The sequence below is a fragment of the Solanum pennellii genome, chromosome 10 (assembly GCF_001406875.1).
Source record: "Solanum pennellii chromosome 10, SPENNV200".
NCBI lineage: Eukaryota > Viridiplantae > Streptophyta > Magnoliopsida > Solanales > Solanaceae > Solanum > Solanum pennellii.
In genome coordinates this window covers 44,322,749-44,349,878 of record NC_028646.1, presented here as the reverse complement: position 1 = coordinate 44,349,878, position 27,130 = coordinate 44,322,749, and positions in this window count along the sequence as shown.

Below are 27,130 nucleotides of genomic sequence, written 5' to 3'. Positions count from 1 at the left end.
ACATGTGTGGTGTCCTAGTTATACCATTAGCAAGTACAACACCCTCAATAGGAGTAGGTTTTGACTCCATATTACATGCCTAGATACTATGGTCAATGTCTTTTATTGTCTATTCTCATCATGTGGGATACATACTAGTATTGGAGAAGTACTGCAAAGTTTAGGTAGTCGAAGGGGACTCTATCTAGACATTGATCTAGTAGGATTTGAAGATTTTAGTACGTAGGTTCCCTATCTCTTCTCCAAGACCATTATTTGAGTGTACTTAATTGTTGAATATCTCCTAAAAGGCTTGATGAACATAGTGACTTAAGTTAAATGTATGTTAATGAAAAGGTACTTATCTACAACAACTTTTAGGATTTATTAGGTAGGCTTGGAGAGGGTGTATGGGTGGTCTCTTCATGTCTTACTTAGGTGAGTCTTAGAGTAATTCTAGGTAGGGAGTTAATGTTCTGCAATGGGAATAATCTTATCTTTGGTAGTCTAAAGGATAACTTTAGTGCGTGTGAATTGGTTACATGGGAGGTCGCTTCATAACTCACACAATTGAGCCTTAGAATAACCTTTTGTAGGAAGGTCTCATGTTTATGTAATTTGAAGTGATCTTGATGCTATTTTGTGTAATGTGACTATATGTGTTTCTGTTGACTTAGAAGTGACTGATATACCTATCTTAAAGGTTTTCTACAAAAAGAGCATGTTTTATACAAATGTCCTTTTAGCATGATTTTACTCGCTTGTCACCATACTTAGTATATTCTAATGCATTACTCCCATATATTTTGTCTATCTCTAAAGGTGTAGGTGGCATTTCAATGAAGTATTTTGAAAAAAGAAGCTTTGATTAGTGTTCATTCAAGGAAAGTTGGGGTATATCCTCGATAGATCTGAGGACTATGTTTAGTTTTATTTGTTAAAGGAATTGTAATAGAGTTAGATATTTTGTATATGTTGATCTGTGTGTTGTGTTCTAAGATATTACTACTAAGATGGTGACTTTGAGACTTAGACTTTCGTTATGATTTTCTATAAAGGGATGTTTTGAAGTATATCTATTTATGCGAAAAGTTTTAGTTTTACACTACTTTTTCATACATGTATGTAATGAATGATGTCACAGAGATTGTACAAGACCTCCAAGAGGTCAAGTATGTCATGCCACGATTCGAGAATACCATATCTTCTAGGGTATACTGTAGGGTTGTGAAAACTACAATTGGTGAACATGCATGAACTGGATGGTTTTTGAGCCAAAGGTTTAAGTTCTAAAATTTTTCACTTTTACACGTTCTTCTTCAACTTCACCATTGCACACTTATTTCCATATATTCTCTTATTAACTAATTTTTTAGTTATTCATTTGTGCTGGAAACATGTAATAAAGTGTAAATTCATTAGAAAAAAAGGGTGAATGTAAAGCATTCGAGAATGTGGTTTGAAAATAGGCACATTGCATTGCTTAGCGAAGTTGTTTAGAGATCACTAAACAACTCAACGGTCCTCTTCACGTCCCCACCACACCTTATTTGCAATGAAATTTTTTTGAAGGACCAAACCTCTAAGCTGCAACTATAGTTATATATAAAGTCTCTGGAGGAAACATGTTACCCTGATAGATGGAGTAGATACTTAACAAGGATTATTCTCTAGCCCTTTCTTTGTCATTCTCTAATTTGACCCTTCGATTATTCTTATACGCATTGGATGACAAATAATTTTTTGTATCATGGTGGGGTGAAGCCTACATTGTGAGAAACTATCATTATTTGATGTTTGGTTTAGCTATTGGTTGTGTCTTATCTGTTTTGTGGTTGTTTTAGCTTTTGGCTCCGTTTTGTTTTTAATTGTATAATGAATTTGACCGTTTAGAAAATTGATAATATTATTTTAAAAATTTTCGCCACCTCTTGTACGCACTTGAAAAACTTTGCTTTTCTTAGGAAACTTTGAGTTTTGTTTCGATCAATACCGATGACTTAAGTTGTTCTTGCAATAAAACAAACATGAATGTACAACTACGATGAGGCCAAATAAAGTTGCATCGGCATTATGTGAAATATTTGAATCTCCTTGTAATTAGCCATTTATCAAATTGATTCATTTGTGATGACTGTTACACACTACAAAAAGTATGGAGTCTTGTTTATCTTTGTATGATGCCTTGTGTTATAAGATTACGTTGAACCATGCATGAAAACACATATATTTTTTCCCATTGGTCTACTCGATTAAGTACATACTTTATATGATCTTAGGCAATTTTAAAGAGTATAAGCCAATTTTACATATACCTCTTTTGTGACCCACCTTGTGATTATGAGAAACGCTGTTGAACATCCCTTGAAGCTTAAACTTCTTTGAAAGAAACTTGATGAAAACTAGACCTTTCTTAATCCGTTTCCCATAACCCTCTTAATTATTGGTCAGATTAAAATAACCAACATAGGCCCAAATCCTAAGTTAGGGGTGTGGTAAAACAAAAAAAAAAAAAGTAGTGTTGCAAAAGAATGAAACTCTCCATATAAAAAAAAAGAGAAAGAGACGGAAAGAAAAGAAAAACAAAAGATTGAAAAAGAAATTTTTGGAATAAAGTGCAAAAGAAATAGGGTTTCCAAGCAATCTCTGGAAGTAAATAATAGGATGAATTATGAGCACTACAGAAACTTATGAACAAAAAAGAAAGGACGTGTTGTGAGCACCACAATTCATAATGATCATAGTCACTGAGCCTAACTGACAATATCATTGAACTTATCCCCATTACAAGCCTTAAAAAATCTTTTTTTATCTTGAGAAAGAAGAAACACATGTTTTCAAAAATACATGGGGATACTAAAGGGTGAAAGAATGCATTGTGTTCCACTTTTTGAGTGTTAGCGTTGTACCTGATTCAAAATTTTTAATCGATTATGTCTTTGTGTGTAAAAATGGAACATCATCTCTGTGAGGGAATTAAAATTTTTGTTGAGCTTCAAGTGGCATTTGAAGCAAGTACTGCGAGCTATAGAATCTGTGGCAATTGTATGTCACAACTTGAATAATGGTAAATAATAGATCCTTGTATGATAAATCTGAGTTTTCTTATGTACATTCATGATTGAATTTTGTGTATATCTATAGGAGACATCCTTGTTTAATTGTTAAACTCGAGTTTCACTTGACGAAAAGCAAAACTTTAAGTTGGGGGTGTTGATGATTCCTCAAATTGGATTCATTAAGGGAAATATTTTAGGAGGAATGGTGTCCTAAAATGATTATGATATATCAATATCTGATGAAAACTCTTAAGTTTGATGTACTTGAAGTTTGACGGAAAGCATAGACACTATGTCTAAAAAAAGAACAAAAAGGGTTCAAAAGAACGACGAAATGAACACAATGAGGATCACTGAGTCCACTTGGTGAGTTGCTGAAGGGTCTTACTTTGCCTTTTTTTCCCGTGTGTTGAGCCCTGAAGTAAATGGTCAAATCAATGGAAAAAATGGAGCAGTCAACGAATCAACAGGAAGTTCTGAAAAGCAGTGCCATGCAATGACCCAAAGTACGACAATGTCGAAGGCTGATACAACACGATTATTAAGTACACTGAAGAGGGAATTACCATATTAATCAATGCTTTCATCTAACGACGATGAATGATCAACTACAGATCATATATGTGAAAACTATTAATACTAGTTAGATTTGTTTTTTTAGGAGAGGATTAATTATTATTATGTTCATCTAGAATAGTAGTTTTTTGTATTTTATTTTGTGTTTGAGATTGTTTCGAAGACTTAAAAAAGAAGAGAATTTCATCTCCTTTGATTCGAGATTGGGTCTTTAGGATTCTTTATTATTGGCATGTATTAGGACATAAATCTTCATATACATTTGAAGCAAGCCCATTTAGGTATAAAATTATATCTTTTCATGTGTGACTAAAAGCCCAAACTCTTGGGGTGTGATTTTGTGGATATGGGTTAGATTATTTATTGGGTCATACTTGCTGATAGTTTTAATTGAGATTTTTTTTACTAGTTGTGGAGGAATTTAATTAATTTGTAGTTGAAAATAAAATTTTTTATATGTGTTTTTGGCTTGCTGGAGAGAAAAGTTGTGAAACTAAGACTACTAAATTGATAGCCAGTGGGAGTGGGTCAACATGAGGCTCAACTCAAGAGAGTGAGTCCTAGCCTCCTTCCCATACACTCAACTTAGAGAGAGTGAGTTGTTTAAGGCAAAGAGTTTTTCTTCATGAGGCAAGTGGGTGTCCGTAAGTAAATCATTTTAAACGGGGTAAGTTCTTTGAGAAAGAGCTCTAGCCTAGTCATAAATACTATATGAGTTCTCTATTAAAAAATATGTGTCCAATAACTTCTATCAAAATATTTAGTTAAAATCCCAAGAATTCTCCAAGTCATTTATTTCTATTTTTGGTTATTTTTACTTGCCTCACACCATTGTTATTTAATATTTTTTGAATTTATGATATCGTTAACTGCGACCAATTAGAAGTACATTTTACTTGTCTATTAATTCTCACAACCACTCCCTGTGGAAAAGACCTCAACCCTTGGTTGTGTTACTATACTACTGTATGATTGTCGTCACTTGCATTTGAAGTTTTGACTTTGATGACATTGTTGATAAGCTGCTCAACAATAGCTTGTCCACCAACAACATCACATTTTCTATCTCAATGGCCAATATTTTTTTATTAACTAAGTAAGTATCAACATACTTGATTGTTCAATTTATTTTTTTATTTTTATAGTCATTTTCTACTTAAACTTTTTAATTAAGGACAAATAAAAGCAAAAAGAAAAAGAGAATATTTGTAAAGGGAACCGTTTCTTATTAGTCAATCTACTAATATACACCAAATTCATTGGACTCAATCCGCAAAAATTAATAGCCTCCAACAATAATTTTATGAAATGAATTTAACTGATGACATATGAGGATCACAGTTGTGTCTGTATAGCAGAATGAGATGGAATATTTGACATGAAACTTGATCTGTTTGTGTTGGAAGTAAAATCATTACATTTTTTTAATCACGTTTTCTCATTACAAGTTCTCGATACCATTAAAATTCTATAGTGTCTAATGACCATAGAGTCTTATAGATATTTCTGGGTGTAATCTATAGTTCTGATCATATTGAAATTAAATATTAGTAATTCTAAAATTTTAGATTTAACCATTGCATCATGTAACTTGATAGTAATTAGCTGACAATCTGAAAATAAATAGTACTTGCATAAATATTGTAAATATTGTTACAAAGCATATGTCATTGGAAGAAAGTGTTGGGTATGTAGCAAGAGTAAATCGGAACTGGAGGGAAGATGAAAAGAGAGGAACTTTGAAAGTTGGGAAATTGAAAAGTCCTCTTATGCTTTAGTTAAAAGGCATTTGCCCCTCATCTGTGGTGGAAAGAAAAATAGGAGTGTTGAAAAAATAATCCTTTTAAATGTTAAAAGGATTAGAAAGAGGGACCCCCTGGCGCCGTCTTCATCTCTCGCTCGGCTCTGCTTCAACAACGATTTTGCTTTGGCTTTGGCTTTGTAAACTGATCGATCGAGAGATTATTTTTGGACTAAATTTGTTTAAATTATTTAGTTATTTATTAATTTACTAAATTAAACTAAATGAAATGGGGAAAATATTTCAATTATTTAGTTAATTAATCGAAATATTTTAGGTAATTAGTTAATTGACCGGCCCTACTCAGATCCATGCATGACCCGTTTTGTTGAAATTTTTTCCAATTTTATTTGAATTTCCCAGCGTTAGAAGTGACTGCTCTAAAAGGTTGCAACTTTAAGGAACAACTATGACAGTTTGAAATTTTGCAACTTTGATGAATGGTCTTGTGGATTCTTAAAGGTTTGCAACAAGTCAAGAGCCAGTTCATCTTTCCTATAAATACATTGATTCTTAAGACTTATTCATGACAAATTTTTCTGGCTTCTTCTTCTTCTTCTGCAATTCTTCGTGTACTTTACTGTTGTTGAGTGGTTTGCTGACACCAAAGTTTTTGGTATCAATACGTTAGTGATTGAGATCATTATAGGAGGACATATTCCATATCAACCTCGGATACTAAAGGGGAATAATTTCATTAATGACACAGTGCGCATTCACTGGGCTTGATCTTTTTCTATTCTAATTTTCCAGATTCTTGTACGTCTACATATTTAGTTTTTTTAAAATTAATTTTCATTCATATTTCTTACTAGTTCGTTATACTTTGGTAACTTTGTGCTTCTTCACAGTTTTTTTGGGATGAGTAATTTTGTTTTTCAAACACATATTAGCAACAATCATAAGGAAATTATATTTTTATTTTAGTTTGTGTTTCTATTGTAGACAAAAACCTTCATGGATTTATACTCATTTAAGTCTGCAATTTAATGTTATTTCTTACTGAATCTGTATCAATTTTTTTTTCAAAAATAACAAACAACAATATTATAGTGGTTATTGTTGCACCAACTTGAACTGATGTACGATCATTAGAGAAACTGGGAAAATTCTTTGTTTTGAATTTCAAATGATGGAAGCAATGGGTATTTTTTTGGCTTACCACTCTTGGAATGTAGAAACTTACCAACGAAGAAACTCCAGTGCAAAATGGTAGAAAGAGAAAAATTCATGATTTTTGAAGCATGGGAATAGACAAACTTTGTATGTAAAGGATACATTCTTACTGCTTCAGAGGACTCTTTATATAATGTGTACAGTTACATGACCACTTCAAAATAATTGGAGGATGCAATTAAGAAGAAATATAAGACAGAAGATGCATGTTTTAAAACAATTTTGGTCGCAAAATTTTTAAACTATAGAAGGGTATTATGTAAATATGTTGGATCACAAGTGCATGAACTTCAACTTATTTTCCATAATATGATTTCTTGAGAGATGGTAATAAATGACGTTTTTTCAAGTGGCTTCAATGATCAAGAATTTGCCTCCATCGTTGAACGACTACAAGAATTATTTAAAGTAGAAGCATAAGAAAAATGAAGCTTGAAGATCTTGTGATTTTTCTCAAGATTGAGAAAGATAAAAAGACCACCAAAAAAAATTTCCGTAAGTGTTCGACAATCATTTGAGTTAATACTGTTGAAAAATGTCCTACCAAAGACAAGTAGAAAAAGAAGTCCAACTGAATAAAGTCATAAAAAGACAAGAATAAATTCAAAGGAAAATTTTACAATTTTTGAAAGGTTGGTTATCAGTTTTAAGACTTTTGTTCTCGATGAAAGTACAAAAACAAAGTCAACAACAAAAGTAAAGCAAACATCGTGGAAGATATGGAAGATGCAAATGCCTTGTGCTCAATGTTCTCGGAGTCTAACTTAGTTATAAATCCCAAAGATTAGTTTTTGGACATAGTTTTCACTCGACATATTTGGTCTGCAAAAGAAGGCTTAGCAACGTACACTCCTTAAGAGTACGATGAAGAATTGGTCATGGGAATCAAAACAACAATAAGGATTGCGATAACTAGGAATGTAATGTTTGAAATTACATCCGGCAAGGTGTTGACTTTGAATAATGTTTTTTATGTCCCTTCTATTAGGAATAATTTAGTTTCTGTTGTACTACTCGTTAAGAACGGGTTTGATTGTGTGCTAGTTAGTGACAAAGCTTTAATAAGTAATAAAGAGTTGTTCATAAGAAAGTCCTACCATAATGAGGGCCTTTTCAAACTAAATGTAGATGTAAAGACGCGTTTTGACAGATTTTCAGTAATTAGAATCCTTCTTTATAATTTTTTTGTTTTTATAAATAGTTTGAAAAACCTCGTTATTGGGGTTAGACTTTTTTATTGTTCGACTTTTTGATAGTTAGACATTTGGATAATCTTTAATTCTCTTAAATAAGTATTGAAAGATTAATTTCAGCAATTGTTAAACTTTTTTTTGAATTGATTGTTGGTGCTTTTGTTGATTAATCAAGTGAATTTTTGTATTTTATTCTTTCTCATTAATGTAAGTGCATAAAATCTTATATTAAATATATGAATAGTGTGTTTATTACCATGGGTAATTAAACTCCATAACTAGGGTTGTGGGAACCATGGGTGAATAATGAGGAAAAGTCTAACTAAAATAACAATTCTAGAAAAATGTTTTGCATGTATTGATAATTCTTTCGTTTAGAAGTCTTTTTAACGGATGGACAACGGTAGAACTCGCCTTAATGCTACCTGCCGGACCAATGATGTAGATAAAAGGAAAATCATTATAAACATAGATTTAGTTTACACTATATAATAGGCTTGTGTTGATTGGTACGAAGTAATAACATAGTCGAATATCGAATACAATGCTTAATATGAGGTAAAGGTAATGGTTAGTATAGAACCACATGTAGTTGTCCCAAGGTGCGTAGTGAAATTTTCTAGATGCCGGACCAAGGATTTAGATATACACAACCTATCACTTTATAAGCAAGATACTAGGAAAGAATTATTATAGTTAGAATTATCAATTTAGGAACCTGTGGGGAACACTTAAGTCCCTAGTTACTTTTATTAATTGATTAAGCACCAAGATTTGAATATGTTAGTTGTTAACATTAATTTTTTTTTATATATTTTCAATAATTTAGAAATAAACCCCCCCCCCCTTTATTGTCTTTTGTTTTCTTGGGAAATATTTGACAATATAATAGTAATAATAGAATAATAATAAGTCAAAACTATTTTCCTCGTGGGAATGATCCTAACCTCATTAGTTGAATTCTTTACTTGATACGACCTCTTTATTTCTTATTTGAGAAGTAAGTTTTAGAGTATCAAATTTTGGCACCACAGCCGGGGACTCGTTGCGTCATTAACCAAAAACCCGACCCAAACCGACTGGGGAATTTAAAAATTGTCAACCTTTAAAAACCCCACTCCTTCATTTCAACCATTTAATTCCACCTTTCTTCCATTCCCTCCCTTTCCTACTTTCTAACTTTCTCATCCTCTTCATTTCAACCATTTCTTCCTCAAATCCTCAATTCCCAAAATCTCCTTTCTACTGGTCAGAGTCTGTTGTTGTGGCTCTGCTCTTGACAACCAAGTGTCTCACTTGCTTGTTTTTCTACTCTTCTCAGGTGTGTGTCTCTGGTCTCTACCCATTTACATTATATTTTTGTTTTTCAATTACTATTAGCCTATTTCTTTTTGGTGGGACTTTGTTCTTTGATCCAATTTTTTCTAACCTAGGTTGAGAGTCCTCGAATTGCCTTGTTAAAACTCGATAAATGGGTGCTTTAGCATTGCTAGTTTTCTATGTATTTGGGTTAGAAATATATAGGTTAACATTAAGTATTATTTTTGAGTCACGGGGGATAATTGTGGCATCCTCACTTCTGTCACTTAATAATAGAACGAGACCCGAATGACGATCCGTCGTACCCATGACGGACCGTCATAGTGTCTGTTCCAACACCCCACTATTCGTTTTATCTAAGTGTTCACAAATGGACACATGCGATGGACCTTCGTTCCCACGACGGACCGTCCTGCACAACCGTTCCTGTTGTCAGAGACCCTATTTCAAAGGATCTCAAACTTTTTGTAAGTGTCCTCTAACTGATATCTAAGACGGACTGTCATTTACACAACGGTCCATCCTGCACAACCGTCATGGTTGTTTGAGACACTTGCTCTAAAAGGCTCTCAATTTTTTTCCAAGTGTCCTCTGACGGACATCTATGACGGAGCATCGTACCCTCGGCGGTACATCCTGCACAACCGTATGACGGTCAGAGACCCTAGTCCCAAGGGTCTCAAACTTTTTCTATGTGCCCCACGACGGACATCGACGACGGACCTTCATTATCACAGTGGTCCGTCCTGCTTATCCGTCATTACTATAAGAGACTTTCCTTCTAGGTCTCAAAATAAAAATCGTTGAATTAAGACATGACGAACCCAACGTCGGTCCGTCTTACACACGACCAGTCGTCACCCGATCCGTCATGTTTCACTACAACTATAGAGGTGTCATTACAACTTTGCTCTTACGTGTATTTTGTCTCATTTTTTCTTGTCTTGTTTACTCCTTCTACTACTTATAATGATTCTTTACAGGTAGTATCTCTAATGGCACTGAAATAATATCGAGTTTAAGCATGTGGGCATTCAAAGTCTGTCTCCCCATCTGCCTGACAGGTTATAGGCTCTGATGATGAGCAGGATCCCGAGTACGTGCCACCAAGGCTCTGCCACTCAAGTACAAGATGCACGTGCAACCAGAGCTATGCCCAAAAAGGTGGCGTCCAGCGTAGTCACTTACTCCCAGTCTGATGAGGAGCGCACACTGACCGGCACGCCTTTTGGTTCAGCTACACAAGAAGAAGGAGCATTTGGTTCCTTAGGAGTTTCGTAGTTGGATGAAGCCTCTGGGCCAGCAGAAGTCTCTACACCCACCACAGATGCAGAGTTTGCCTCGTCTGATGAGGCTGACAATCCTGATTCCACTCCAGGCTCACCTACTTGTGTTCTCGCCCCCTTTGCCGACTATCTCAACCGGTGGTGTATCGGCAAGCAATACCAAGTGTGTTTAGATGCCAAGTTTCTAAATGATAAAGGCGTCATGACATGGACCTTTACGCTGGAGAGGTGGGTCCTTACGGGAAGTCTCCCCACCATGCCAAATATCCACATTCTCATCACCAGACACCGGCTAGAGTGGGCAACTCGTTCTAAGGGCCACTGCACTGAGGAGTTGGTCCGAGAGGTTTACGCCTCTTATATGGCTACTCTTCGATAATAGATCTATAGGCGGGCTGCCTCTGCCAAACAGGCCCCACTTGATCATGTCAGAGTACGCACCATACAGGTCGACATCTCCCTTCCAGCCATTATCCGGTACATGTATGGCGAGGAGGTTGATACCACCAGGGCGCCTCTCACCGCCGAGTTCGACTACCGGTGGCAAATTATTAAAGATGGTGAATTCTAGCGTGGGCCATCACTGAGAGAGAACACCAAGAGATGGATGGCCCTGATCTTATCTGTTCATGGAGAGGGTGCCGACTAGGTAATGGATACAAAGGGAGCCATTAGAAACGCTAACTTGACCTTCACGGCTATGTTTTTATGGTTGATTGTCCGCCAATGCCTCTCCCCCATAGCTGTAGATAATATAGTTATATGGGACCGCGTAGTTCTGATGGCAGCGATTATAGACGGATTTGAGGTTAACTTCGCTTGGCTTCTACAGGAGGTCATGCATGAGAGGGATTTGAAGGTCACCACTACATACCCTTTTCCGTGCTTGATATTTTCATTATGCAGGTCCGCAGGTGTGCCCATCTGGCATATCGATCAGCTCAAGACTCTGCAAGGCACTATTGATATCTCCATCATTAGGGACGAGGCCAATGAGTTTGCTCCACGCAGAGGGCCCTGTTCACAGGTGCCTCTACTTGGTGAGAATCTGGTTGATACTATAGCGCATGCTCGAATAGCTATGCAGTCTACTTTCGTCACCACTGACATTACCCCGGTTGATTCTATCATAAGTAATATCACTGCCCCTAGCTCCTCTCGCTCAACCATTTACCCAGCTTTTGTCTCGCTTGCTAGGGTCCAAAAACTAGAGGCTCAAATGGCGACACTTTTGCATCACATCCAGCCTTGTATGCAGAGGTGTAATGCTGAGGCGGAGGAGCGCATGGAGCGAAACATTGCATAGCATAAAAAGCGGAAGATCGCTGAAATTCATCATATCTTATATGCTTTTGATTTGTGGTTGCTAGCCCGGCCAGCCCCTCCGGTGGACGTGTCGACCTTTAGGTTGCGGTTTAGAGTATGCAAGCATACCTTGATATAATCCTAGAGGCTATGGTGCCTGAGTCTGAGGCCCCTTCTGCACAACTTGCTGAGGACACAGTGTTGGCTGCGTTATTAGCCACTTTTGAGATTTCACCACCTCCCCCTTAAAAGCATGCCAAGAGGCGCAGGGGTCGTGAGGAGGATGAGGCTAGGGCAAGGAAGAAAGAGCATCATGATATGGAGGCTACGAGGAGAGCCTATAATGGTTACAAGGAGGCGCGTCAGATTGTGTTGTTGCTGATGAGGAAACTTTTGAGGGTTTCCAAACTACATATGTAGTGAGTTCCGGGAACCGGACCCACCAGCTCGCTAATCGCCGGCCCTTTGCGCCCCAGGTTTGCTTCACCTACTACTCTCGTATATCATTTTTTTATGCATTGTGGACACCTGCATATCTCTTTGGTTGGTGTGGGGTAAATGGAAAGTGAGTGCTACGGTGAAGAATGAGTAGCCCAATTATCGATTCTCTTTTGGGGTTTTCTTGCAAGTGTTCTTTTTTCCCAAGAGACTGATTATTTTTATTGTTGAACTGGCATGTCTATATCTTGTCTACATAGTATAACTCTGAAGCATGATGGCTAAAACAAAAATGACATCCTGATGTAATGAAAATGATGCATGGCTAGGCATGGTAATTGATAAAAGTGTGTCTCAAAGCATGACATAAAGATACACAACTGCATGACCATAAGTCTAAGACTCAAACTAGGTGTCTGATAATCTGATAGAGTAATGAGATGTCAATTGAGTGTGAAGAAGATTTGAATAATTCACTATTTGTACTGAGCTAGAACTTTCCTTGTTAGTCCTGCTAAAGTAAGATTTAATAGACAATTAGGAAAGGATCATAGGCCCTAGTTAAATATAGTCAATTTTTAGCCTAAATAAAAAACCCAATGAAATTAATCCCTCTTTGATACAAATGATTTGAGCTTAAAATAGACCTTTCTTTTTCACCCCAACTGATATTTTCTAGGAAAAATGTGTTGACCCTGGTCCTTCCTTGGACATGTGCACCTAAGTTTATGCCGAAAGCATAAGTTGAGGGTGGCTAATGCATTAAACAACCTTTTCGTGGCCCTGATCCAACTTAGGGTATTAAGTACTTTGGCAAAGCCATGAGTTGAGGGTGGCTATTGTGAGGAATGTTGTGGAAAGTAGGGTTGAAAGAACAAAGAGAGAGAAAGCACAAAAGTATAGTGACTCAAGAACCAGTTGAAATAAAAGTGGAAATAAAAAAAAATTTAATAAATACAAGCAAGAAAAGAAAAGAGTCACTTACACAAATGAAGAAAGAAGGGAAAATAGTAACGTGAAAGCATATGAGAAATTGGGCAAAATAAAATGATTAAAAGTGGTACTTTTTTCCGATATGTCAAGGAATGCAACAAGTCACTAAAGTGTACCAAAATATACCCTACCTTAATGTTAGACTATGTTACAAGCTAAAAAAATCATATCGTGATCCAAAGAGTTGTATGGCAAACTTAAAACAGTGAATATAAGGGCAAGGTTATGGTAAACTTTATGAATGAGTTGTGAATTTGTTCTGAGAGTGAACGTTGAAAAGTAATCCTTATACTCAAACTGAAATTATTGTGTGAAAAAATGAGGATGTTGTTTTGAAGTGAGGACACTGGTTGCAATACCTTAAATATTAGCACCTCGGTATGAAATTGAAGAGGATAGGTGTCAGTGCGTGGTGAGTCTGTGTCATGTTCTGGTTCCAAATAATTCAAGCCTAATAGTGATAACATTCATAAACATGATGAGAATGATCAGGATTGATAGACAAATGATTGTGAAAGATAAAATATGGATACTCTTGCACAAAGATTTTGTTGTGAGTCAATGTGTTGCTTGAGGACAAACAACAAATTTAAGTTGAGGGTATTGATGTACTGTGGTTTCACGGTATTTTTAATGTTTTTTCCTTAAGTTTAGTGTGTGTCCAAAAGCTTTTTTGTATTGATTTTTATGTATGTTTCTTCTTATTTGCAGGAAATCTGTCCAAACACGAACGCAAATGTTTTTCAGTGAGAAATGTAGAAGAGACCACCTACGGAGCTTATGACGGTCCGTCGAGCCTGTGACGGTCCATAGGTTACATCGTAGTGAGGAGAAAATCTGCTGAAGAAAGATGGGGAGGTTTGTCCTAGTGTTGGATTATGGAAGTCCATGACGGACCGTCATTGCCACGATGGTCCATCCTGCTGGTTCGTCGTAATGATCACAGAGTAGTCCCTGTATCCAAATTCGAATTAGTTAAAGTACTATGGAACATAGACCCTCAATGCATCGTCGTGCTTCAAACGGTCCGTCATACCTGTTCGTTAAGGCTAATGAAGAAAGCAACTAAAGAATTTGTGAAGTATAGAATGACGGAGGCCATGACGTCCCATCGTGACCATGACGGTCCGTCATGAGGTCCATAGACTCGGAGGCGTTTTGACAGATTTTCAGTAATTAGAATTCTTCTTTTTTCAGCTTTTTGTGTTTATAAATAGTTCAAAAAACCTCGGTTTTGGGGTTAGACTTTTTGAAAGTTAGACTTTTGGATAATCATTAGTTCTCTTGTTCAAGTATTAAAAGGATTAAGTTCAGCAATTGTTACAGTTTTTCTTGAATTGATTGTTGGTGCTTTTGTTGATTTATCAAGTGAATTCTTGATTTTATTCTTTCTTATTAAAGTAAGTGCATGAATTTTTATAATAAATATATGAATAGTGTGATTATGACCATGGGTAACAATACTTCATAACTAGGGTTGTGGGAACCACGGGTGATGAATGAGCTAAAATCTAACTAAAATAGCAATTCTAGAATAGTGTCTTGCATGTATTGATAATTCTTTCGTTTTGAAGTGTTTTTTACGGATTGCCAACGTCAGAACTCTCCTTAATGCTATTTGCCGGACCATGGAGGTAGATAAAAGGAAAAGAATTAGCAACATAGATTTAATGTACACTCTCTTATAGGCTAGTGTCGATTGGTACGAAGTAATAACTTAGTCAAATATCGAATACTATGCCTAATATGAGGTAGAGGTAAGGGTTATTGTAGCAACACATGTAGCTGGACCAAGGTGAGGAGCAAAATTTTCTAGATGCCGGGCCAAGGATTTAGAGATACATAACTTATGACTTTATATGCAAGATACTAGGAAAGAATTGTTATAGTTAGAATTATCATGTTAGGAACTTGTGGGGAACACTTAAGCCCTAGTAACTTTTATTAATTGATTAAGCTCCAAGATTTGAATCTGTCAGTTGTTAACTTTAATCGAGTTAATTTTTTTCATTAATTTAGAAATAAAACCCCCCCTTTATTGTCTTTTTTTTTCTAGGGAAATAATTGACTTAATAATTGTAATAAAAAAATAAAGTAAAGTCTGAATTATTTTCCTCGTGGGAAAAATCCCAACCTCATTAGTTGTGTTCTTTACCTAATATGACCACTTTACTTCTTATTTGAGAAGTAAGTTTGAGCGTATGAGTAACTTTGGGGTAATGAAATTAAGGTAATAGAAGATAAGGTGATGAAAATGTTGAATGTGCCTTAAAGGTAAAATATGGTTTTGTGTGTGATATGGTGATGAAAATGTTGAATCTGACTTAAAGGTAAAATATGGTTTTATGTGATTCTATTTCCATTGTAAATGCCTATATGGAGTATGTGAACTATATTATGTTATTTTAGTAGTGTTTATGAAGTTTTACAAAGCGACATGATGCATGGTTTCTAACTAAATGTCCTCTTTAAATGCATATATTTGCATGGTTTCCATACTTAGTGCATTCTTGTAGTAATACCCTTCTTCTTCATCTTTTACACAAACTGTAGGTGCAGATGACTAGAGTGTGTATCCTAAAGTGAAAAGCTTGAGAAATGTTTCCCAAACTCCAAAAAGGGATCTTTAAGAATCAAGGATTTCGTATGTCAAAGATGTTTTTAAAGTTTATTTAATAATTTAGATATTATTTTATGTTGTTAAGAGTCGTGTTCCTATTCTACTCTATTAATGATTAGTCTATGGTGACAAAAGAGACTTATAGTCTATTTGTGTACTTATGATATTTAATATATATATATATATATATATATATATATATATATATATATATATGAAGTGATTTTATACCATATGATGTGCTATGGAAATATTAAATTTTATGCTTAATTTCCTAAGATAATGCAATGAATGATTTCAATGGGCTTGTATAAGAGACCTCCAAGAGGTCAAGTACAACATGTTACTTCTAGGAGGTGCTCTCCGGCTTTGACAAATGTGGTATCAGAGCATTAGGTTATAGAAAGTGGTTTTAGAGTCTAAACTCATATTTCTATGTCAGGTAGAGTCTTTTTCATCAACGGTAAGTCGCGACACATTTATAAGCAAGAGGGTATAGGACGATAAAGTTTCACTTTCTTCAATACTTTTGTGTCTTGCTGTAGAACTTAAATCTTTACGAGTTTTCTCTTATGTTTTCTTGTCCGGTGGTCTTTTAGATGGGATTTCTTAGAGGAGATGATGTCTCCAAGCTTGAGGTTGAAAAGGTGTGTTTTTATGCTTACTTTAGTTTTGTGTCTTGATGAGTATATGTGAACATTAATTTGAATATATGTTAATGTGATGCCCTTTATGGAAATATAAGATTTATGAGAAATAAGGTGTTATATTGTAAGACCCCGAAAATTACTTTGGTTAACTAGAAACTAATATGTTTCTCTTATTGGTATAAGGTCCTAAATAATTCTATTATATTGTATTTAGGCAGTGTCTAAAGTATTAGATGCATTTGAAGTCAAACGTCAATGGACGACCAAGACGTTCGATTACTAAGTCACCTAGGTGCCTCATATGTGGTTCGATGTGTGTATGTGTGATTCATGAGTTTATAAGGTCCTTTAAGGAGTTTTTATAACATTTATAGGAAGTGTGTGTAGTTTCGTGGAGTTTGGAGGTCAAACATCCAAGAACTTCCATGACATTCGAAACATGTGCCATGAAATGACCTTGTGTGCCTAGTCATGTTTCATCGAGCTTTCTGTGCTTTTTTTGGATAAAATTCATGTGATAGGTTCTAAAATCATAGAAAATCATATTTGGGTTTCAAACTTACGGGAAATAATCCCCAAGCACCAGTCAAGGGTCCTTGAGGATGGACCCAAGTTGGTGGCTAAGACTGCCCAAGGCAGCCTCACCTAGGGAAGTCAATCAACTGCTAGTGGCCTGGTCGACGGTTCGTGGTTGATGGGCGTGGGTAGGTACTTATCCTGTGTGGTTTAGCTACACTTTACAAGTCTCTGAACCCATCGACGATTCATAGGACGACCAGTAAGTGGACTTACATCCCATCGATGGGAAGTTCGCCGATGGAAAGTCCTTTTCCCTAGACCAGGCACAAAAAAATGATCCATAGGTCAAAGAAAGGGGCTTCATTGGTGTCGTTGGTTTAGACTCAGGATGGGGAATGTTGATGATACACATCCAAGCTATGAACCAATCGACAGAGGGCAGCACGGTCCAACTGTGGACTGACGCCCCGTCGGTGGGCAGTCGTCTGTGGAATGTGTCCGTGCGTGGAGTCACTGTCAATCTAGTGGTGAATTTGTAAATGCACCCCACTTAAAAATTATAATTTTCAGGTTATTTTAGTGTATTTTGGGTATTTTACATTAGTATATAAGTGGTTAACACATTGAAGAGTTCATTCTTAAAAATCAAATTCCTAAATTCCTTAGAATTCTGCCAAAGACTCCATTGAAGTCCAAAATCAAGGAAGGGATTAGGGTGAAGTTTTGAGTGCAAATTCTTCATCAAAGTGAAGAATTATATTCATAAATGTATGCATATTGATCCTTGAAATTCTCTTCATCAACGAGCTCTATTTCTCAAGATGTTTTCTAATGTTTTCAAGTTGAATTGTCCAATTTCTTGAGTATACCACGGGTTCTTGCATTAATGATTTCTAAAAATTGAATAATTATTTAATTGTTATTTTATATATGATTTTAACATAAATTACCTATGAACCCGTGAATTGGATGAAGCCTAGACTTTTGACTATGTTATGGTTTACTTGTTATTAACCTAATGTTTGTGAATTCTAGTGTAGACTTACAGGGGTTTTCTAATGAAGTAATATTTGTATTAAATTGATATCTAGGTTGTATTATATTGATTATTCTCTATTGAATTGACCTAGCTTCATTAATTACCATAGTTTCTACAATGAAATATTGTTCATGGCCATTGGTAAGGGCCTTTTGGTGTTGAATTGGACGACTTACCATCAAATGAAGCTGTAGAGGATGTAGTGGGGGTATGCTGACCTATTCCCTTTATGGTGGCATTGTTATTTGAATTGAAGTGACCTTGTCGGCGTTACTTTATGCAATATGATGACCATGGCATTGTCGGCACTATTTGAAATAATGTGGTTGTTTGTGTAGATGATTATGTGAAGTATGATGATATTGATCTTCGTGTCAAGCAATCTGAAAGAATAGGTGAGCTATTGATGTTATGTAGGTGATCATGTTAGACTATGACTATGTGATTATATGTGTAGTCTTAGATGGTGATACATGATTGTTCCGACATGACTATATGAGTTATGATGGTTGCATTTGTAATGATATAGTAATGTATAGGATGACATTAAGAAGATAACGGTAATTCCTAAGTGCTTAGAAGAATGATATGCTATATGTGATAAACGAAATGAATGTTATGTTTTGTTTGGTGGACTTGTGTCCCTTACTTGACATATGTATGAATGATATGTGAATATGAGATGTCTTGACTAGGTAGGCTTTGTGAACCCTTGTAATGTATGAATAAAAGATATGTGAAACCTAAGAGGATATTAAGAAGGCCATGTACGTGGTAAAGGTTATGTTATGAATGTTGAAGTCGAGAGACGCAATGGTATCCTTCATGTAAAGGAAGGGTGGACTTAATCTTAATTTGCTGGAAAGGCATCATATTATTACTTAGGAAAGTCATAATGAGCTATTTTAGTCTATATTTAAAGGTAATCCTAGTGGACCTATTTGGTAGGGTAAATGTGATTAGGTTATGAATTAGATAAGGAACCTCTTTATGTGACCCTTTAATGTAAATTACTCTATGAGAACCAAGTCTAGCACCGAGTTATTATGCAATGGAATATAGTTGTACTTGAGAATGAGACTAGAGTACAATGTAGCGCTACTTGAGAATAAGACTAGAGTGCATAAAATCCCTTCATAGTCCTTAACCATGTGCCTACATGGGATATGTCCTACTTTTATCCTTGACAAGTAAAATACCGTCATCGAAGTAGGTTAGAACTCCGGATTCCATGTCTAGATATTATGGTCTATGTCGGTTATTTCCTATTATCATATTGTGGGATACTTATTAATACTACAGAATATCTATGAAGTTTAGGTGGTGGTATGGGACTCTAACTAGACATTTCACAATAGGCTTTGAAGATGTTAGTTAGAGTCCCTGGGTCTTGCCTAAGACCATAACTTGAATGTTCTTTACGTGATTTATGAGTCTTAATTAACTAACGAATTAATGACTTTTGTTAGGAACTATGTAAATAAAATAAGTACCTATCAAGAGTAGTTAAGGGTTTTCTAGCTAAGGTGTGAAGGGGATATAAGAATGGTAACTTCATATCATACTTAGATGAGTTTTAAGAATGACTCTAGTTAAAGGGAAGATGTCGATTTTGAGGACATGATCCGAACATAGGAAGTCTTAACGATAATTTAGGTAGCCTTGAAGAGGTCAATCATGGACATTATATTCTTGATCTACTTGAGTAAGTCTTTTGATAGACTTTGATGAGGGAATGTCATAGTGTCTATGTGTTGATATGTTTGATGTCTTTAAGTGTGTATGTGACTCATTATAAGTAATCTTAAGGGTCGTTTAGGAACATCAAGAGAGGGTGTATGGGCGGTCTCTTTTTGTGTGACTTAAGTGAATCTTAGGATAGCTTTACGTAAGAAGATTACATGTTAAAGTGCGTCTTAAGTGAAGAATAAGCATCTTCACTGTAGAGTGAAATAATTCACTATAAAGTGATCTCTAAAATATGATTTTTCGTTTAAATGTTATCTTATGTGTTTCTAAGTTGTTAAATGTTGTTACTATGATTATAATACGATTTCTAATGGAAAAAATGCATATTTTTTATAAAAGTCTGTTTCCATGATTTTTATGCATAATGCATACTTAGTACATGTGGTTGACTAACTCCGTGTTTTTATCTATCTATATAGATCTTGGTAGTTGAGGAGCTTTTGGGAAGTGAAGACTTAGACCATGGCATCTTTCAAGAGAAGTTGAAGTATGTCCTCATTTGACTCGAGGGCATATTTGTCTTTTTTATTTTTGTATTCTCATAGACTAAGCATTGTATTTTGAAGCATGCGTATTGTCCCAAGTATTTTTGTTTCTTAAGATGATGAGATTGAGACTTAGTATTTCCTATTTCTTTATATGAAAGAGTTTTTAAAGAATATGATATGTTTAGTTAAAAGTGTAATTATGCAATACTTTTCACTATGTTTATGCGATGAATGATATTTAAGGGCTTGTACAAGACCTCTGAGAAATGAAGTACACCGATTGTAATCCGAGATTGCCCTAACTTTCTAGGGTGTAGTTTCGGGATGTGACAAGCTTATGAATTTGTGTTATTATATGGTTATAGCTTGTTAAAGTTGTTGTAGATGAGGATCCCTCTTGTGGAATGATAGGTTGCTTGATGGTTATATATGAAAATAGTTTAATGTTAAGAAATAGGCTTGAATTTTTTTTAAAAAAAAGAGGGGAAATGTTAAAGGTGAATGTTTCACTTGTATATGTGTAATTTTTTTTATATTTGCCCTTATGTGGATTGGAGCCATTTGTATAGACTTTCTCTTAAAGAAAGGGAGATGGGTATTGAACCTTGTAAGTTGATTGTTAAGCAAGCGAGTTATGGGAGAACCCTTATGACTAGTTGATAAGTCCCTATATGAACCTATTCTAAGAATGGGAAAAAGGGAAAAAGGGTCTTATTCCATAATCTTGATTTATGCTCTACCCCAAGGTTGTCTTAGATTGATGTATGTACCCCTTGACTCCTAAAGAGAAGGAGAGAATTGATGTTTCACTATTTCGAAGGTGTGAGTTGTCTTTTAAGATTGATCTTAAATATGGTCATCAAAAGAAAGTGCTTAGTTTGTAACTAGGCATGGTTTGTTTGAATGTTCTACGAAAAGTGATGTTGTGGGTTGAAATGACCTAGAAGCTACCTTTTTTGAGTAAAGGAAGGAAAAGAAGTAGGCCACTATGGCCAAATCTCTTCTATGTATCCCCTAAGATTTGAACTAGAGAGGATGGTTATCTTAAATCTCTAGATTGAGTGGTAGTGGACCTTAAAAGTTCAAACATGTATTCTATGATTGGTTATAATCCGAGATTTTTATAGTCCTATGTTTGAGGGAACTCTCTAAAGGCTATAGATTAGCTACCTATGGTGATGACCCTTGTAAGCTTCAATGCGGAACTACATACCTTGTTAACACTTTATGGTAGGATGTTATGAGATGTGGAATTACTCTTGGTATTGATGGTGTAGTTAAGGTCTCATGTTGTTGGGTACCATGACCTAACTGCATTTTACGAGTTCATTTAGGTGATAGACTTAGAGGTGTAGAGATGCTTGAGGATTACCTCTTGACGGTTGGGTTAGTAAGATCCTTGAGATAAGATTAGGAGTGGAGACCCTCAAGGATGTCAAACCTTCTCATGCAAGGAATTTGTAAGATTATTCATGACTTTCCTTAGTATTAGTGTTTTAGGGTATAATTTGATTAGGTTTACCCCAAGTAGGTGGATAATTAATACGCTCAAATTAGACTTCCCTAAAGAAGTAAAAAACATTCTTCTCAATAAAAGAACGTAACTATTAGTTTGGGGTCGATCCCATGAACAAAATGATTTAGACCTAAATTCAATGAACGATTAGTTCTATTTAGTTAAGTCCTTTCCAAAAACTAGTAATTAAAAGGGGTTTTTGTTAAACAGATGTGTTGTAATGTTGATATATCAGACAAGTCACAAGACTGAATTATTGGTTTTTATCAAGTTGCAAGAAAAACTAGGGTTTAAGTGTTCCCTAGAGGTTCATAACTCCATGATCCTGGCTATAACAATTTTCCCCTAGTTTTTTGCATGCAAAGTGAAAATTTTTGTATCTCTAAATCTTTGGTCCGACATTTAGAGAATTTCACCCCGTACCTTGGTCCGGCTACGTATGTGTAAGGTACTAACCATTATATTTAGTTCATATTATGCATCATATTCGATGTATCACTTAGTTATTACTTCACACCAATCGAAATTAGCCTATTACATAGTATCCCACTAAATCTATTTCGATAATACTTTTCCTATTAACTACCACCGAGGTCCGGCAAGTAGCAATACGTTGAGTTCAAACATGTGCACTCGTTAAAAAGACTTTTAAACAATAGAATTCTTAATGCATGCAATAACCTATTTGAGAATTGATATTTAGCTAAGTTTATTTTGTTAATAACCTATTGCTACCACAACCCTAGTTGTGGATTTAGTTACTCATGCTTAGAAAAACACAATTCATATTTGATAAATAATAAATTATAAAATTACTTTGGAAAATTTGAAGAAAATCCATAAATTCAACTTGAAATCACACAATAATCTTAAAAACCAAATCCGGAAATTCAAATTAATGCCCAAGTTACAAAAGACAAATCTCCAAGAACAAACTATATAATTAGTAGAAGAATCCAACCCTAATAACGGTATTTTACACCAAATTTATAAAAAAACAAGAGTCCTTACTTAAAAGGAATTAAAATAACGAATGTTTGTCCCAAAAAGCGGTTTTAATCAACGACCTTACAAACGATTCGTCGATCAAACAGTGGACCATCCACTACCTCTGTCGGTCTATACATAGCATCATTTCTAAGCCTTCCCTTTTGAATCTTTTGTGATACAATAGAAGGACCGACAACACGGTCCGTCGATTCACCTTCGGTCAATCAATGTTTGTCATCGTTCTATACTTATCTTTTTATCAACATCGGGTACTGGGACATTCTCTGATCAAATGAATGTTTTGCCTGGATAGTCCGTCGATTCTTTCGTAGCCCCATACTTAGCCAGAATTCTCCAGTTGCTTCCAGATGCCTGAACCTCCATCCGATGGTCTCAATCTACGATCCCTCGATGGGATGACGGGTTATCGATGGCCTTCGTGGATCACATTGGAATTGATTTTTTACAGCCTTCTGCATTTTTGTTTTTGACAACTTTCCTGCAAAACAAAGACAAAAAACACATTAAAATCACTACACAAAGGCTCTAGACACCCACCAATATTAAGGAAAAATTACTGAAAGTAGCGTGAAACAACGGTACATAAACACCCTCAACTTAAATTTGTTGTTGTCCTCAAGCGACGCACTATGACTCAACAGAATACTTGGTACACAAGTATCCTCTTTAAAGTTTTCGCAATCACATGGCTATCAATCTCATCTTTTTTCGTTGCTTTAGAGCATGTTTCTTCTTTTAGGATTGTCGATTAACTCATGTGGATCAGATCAAGACACATACTCACCATGCAGTCACACCTTTACTCTTTTGTTTCTCACCAAGGACCAACTTTCAGATATTGCAACTAGTGCTCTCACTTCAAAACATATCCTTCTTTTTCGCATAGTGATTTTACCTTTGACTATAAAGATCAGTTTTTCAAGACTAACAATCAAAATAAATTCACACCTACTTGGTACTTGTCTCCATCGCTTTCCCTTATTTTCACAGCTTAAGTTCACTATATTAGACTCCTAGGATAATGATAGGACTTTCTTGGTTTGTAATGTAGGGTCAGGGTCAGGTATGGTACGTATGGTACATTTTAGTGACTTGTTGTCCTCCTTGACATTAAAGCTAAGTGTCCTACCTCTTTCATTATCTATGATGCACTACTTTTCTGTCATCTTTTCCTTATTATCTCCTTTCTTTTATCTTTTGTGGCAGTGACTCTTACTTCTTTTTGTTCAACACTATTTTTTTTATATTCAATAGACAATTTTGACTGAGTCATTTCTCTTGTTCATTGTCCCTTTTCTTTTCCACATTTCTCTTTTTCATAACCTCTTTTAGAGTCATCACTCATAATAGCAACCCTCAACCTATAGATTTGCCATGAGTCGAGGTACACAATACCCAAGATTGGGTCAGGGCCAAGAACAGGACAGTTTTTGCATTACCCATTCTCAAATTATGCTTTTGGCCTAAGTTGAGGTGCACATGTCCAAGGAGGGACCAGGGTCAACACATTATACGCACGGAAGTTTATTTTGTGAAGAAAAGAAAGGTCTATTATAGGCTAAAATTATTTGGATAAAAAACGTAAAACAATTTCATTCGTCTTAATTCACATTAGGCTAGATATTTCGTAATTTGAACAAGGACCTATGATCCTTTCCTAATTATCTAACACAGATTCCTTTTATTGGACCAACCGGAAAAAATTCTAGCTAGGTACCAAAAGGGGAACAATAATATTTCCTCACACTCTCTTTACACCTCATTGCACTATTAGATTATCGGTCACCTATTTTGAGTGTTAGATTGAAGGTCATGCAGTGGGTGCATCTCTATGTCATGATTAGAGCCAACATTCAATATTCGTTATATCTATTCATGCAAACACTTTCTTATAACGGGATACCATTCATGTTTAGCCATAATGATTCATTATTTTTACATTCATACTCTATATGAGTTACGACACATGACGGTTCAACAATAATGTAATCAGTCTCTTGGGGAAAAAGAACACAGGAAAGAAACCCAACAAGAGAGGATAGTGAGTTGAGCTACTCAGACTTCACCCTATAACTCACTTTCCATTTACCCCACCCCCAACGAAAAAGCATGCAAATTTACCCAATGCATAAGAAATATAAAGAGAGGGTGGTAGGTAAACCAAACCTGAGGCACATTGTGCCGAAGATCAACAAGCAGGCGCGTCCGGGTTTCTGGAATCTGCACCCTCAGTAGGGACACCCTTTGTAGTGCCCATAACAGTATCCACACTTTCAGTAGTGCTCCTATCAACTAGATCCACTCTGGAGCTAGATGCTCTAACAGCCAACTCTGGAGTCGTCATCTGGAGGATCTCCTCATTTACCAAATAGGTTCTCCTCGCAGCCTCAAGATCTTTCCTTTAAAACCTTGACAGTTCAAGACACATTGTAATGCCTAACATAGGTGTCATAAGTTCTAGGTACTATTTAAAAATCCATTTTAATGAATATCGGTCGTTTAGTCGGTTTAAGAACCAAAATATCAAAGAACGTCCATGACGTTCGGGAAGTTGGTTAAAAGGGATGTTAGTGTGAATTTAGCCTATTTAACTAACTTTTAGGAGTCAGAAATGTATGAAAATGGGTGAAAAGGTACTATATAGATGTTGGAGTTATTTCATGGCAAAAACGTCTGGATACAACTCCCTGAGGACAACCTAAGGGTCGTTGATAAGGACCCTTGCAGTTTGATGCAACACTGTCTGGAAGTATGCATCAACGGTATAGAAGAAGGCCCGTGTGTGGATAGACATGGCGTCGATGACACCTTCATCCCACACTTTGGCTGGAGGAGAATGCCCCTTCACCCGCACAGTCTCTAAACTTATCGACGGAGTGCAGAGGTGCAGGCTACGGTCCATGTGTGGATGGACGGGGCATCGATGCCACCTTAGTCCCACACTTAGAAAATTGGAGAAATACCCTCGTATGCACAGTCTCTAACCAATACGACGTAGTGTAGGATAGAGGAGGGGGGTCTGGTCGTTGACTCACTGATGGCCCGTAAGTGGTGTCTCGTCTATGAGCGTCCTAAGTTGCAACATGTTTTTTATTTAGTTTATTCAATTAAATAGGTGGTTTAGGGGTATATTGGGGCTTAATGGGAGACCTATTATGTTTATTAATTTCCACTATAAATACCCTCAACCCTCATTCACCTAAAGACAACTTAGAAATAAACTCTCTTCTTTTTCTCTTATTTCTCTCTCTACATGAACTCACCATTGAAAACTAGCAAGGATTAGGGTTTGGGGTTTGGAAAGGGACAAATTCACCATCAAATTGTTTCCTAACGGTTAGGTATGGGTTTTATTGACCTTTGAGACTCATTCCTCAAAGGGTACGTTCCAAATAGATTTCAAAAGTTGAGTTTTCTTATGGGTTTCATTTAATTACCAAATTGATGTTATAGATTGAGTTGTTAATTATTTCTTAGGGTTATATTGAGTATATTAACATGTGATTAAACTTGTTTATGGTAATTATTGATGGTTTAGTCTAAATATAAGAATATAATCCTCCATCCCTAACCCTTGTTTGTGATATCGATCCATGTTGTATTATACTCATTCAGTTGATTTAGTTGTTGATGGTATCAATTGTATGGTGTTATTATTATTTAATTAAGATATATTATAGACCTTTAATGCTAGTTCTTATTATGGGATTTAGGTTATGAATTAAATTGTGAAATTAATATATGTATCTTGTCTTAAGTTATGATCTAGTGTTTAATTGTGTTCTAGATATGCAATTGGCCTTATTATTCTATTGGTTATCATTGTGTGATGATTTACTTCCCAATTTTTGTTGAGTTTTGGGTTTATGGTAAGACCTTAATGATAGACTATGAGGAAGATTTGGTAAGTCTTATAATCTCTATCTTTACTTACAAGTGTGATTTATTGTTACTAAGTCGTGATATTACATTGGAGTATACCTTATACTAGGAATAGAAGGTGGTATGATGTTGAATTTAATTGTCTTGATTATGTTGGGAGGTTGATTAAGATGTACGTGATTTAAGGTTGTGAAAACTATCAATGTGCCTTGATATGCTATGAAATGCTAATGTGTTAACCTCACTTATACAAATTGTGATGAAAGGAATTATACTCATACAATTCATATTGAGATATTAATGATGATGATTATAGAAGGAGTGGAACCTCTAGACTAAATTAAGCTATGATTCATAACTAAAGGGTTAAAGACGTTTCAAAAAGGAACTCTAGCTTAGAACCTAGTGAACTTGATTAAGGGGTGTCCCTTCCCACATAGGAAAGGTAGGAACACTAAATTACTCTTTAGATTGGAGACTATAATGCATGTCACATAAAGAGGGTCCCAACTATATCTCCTAGTTCTTGA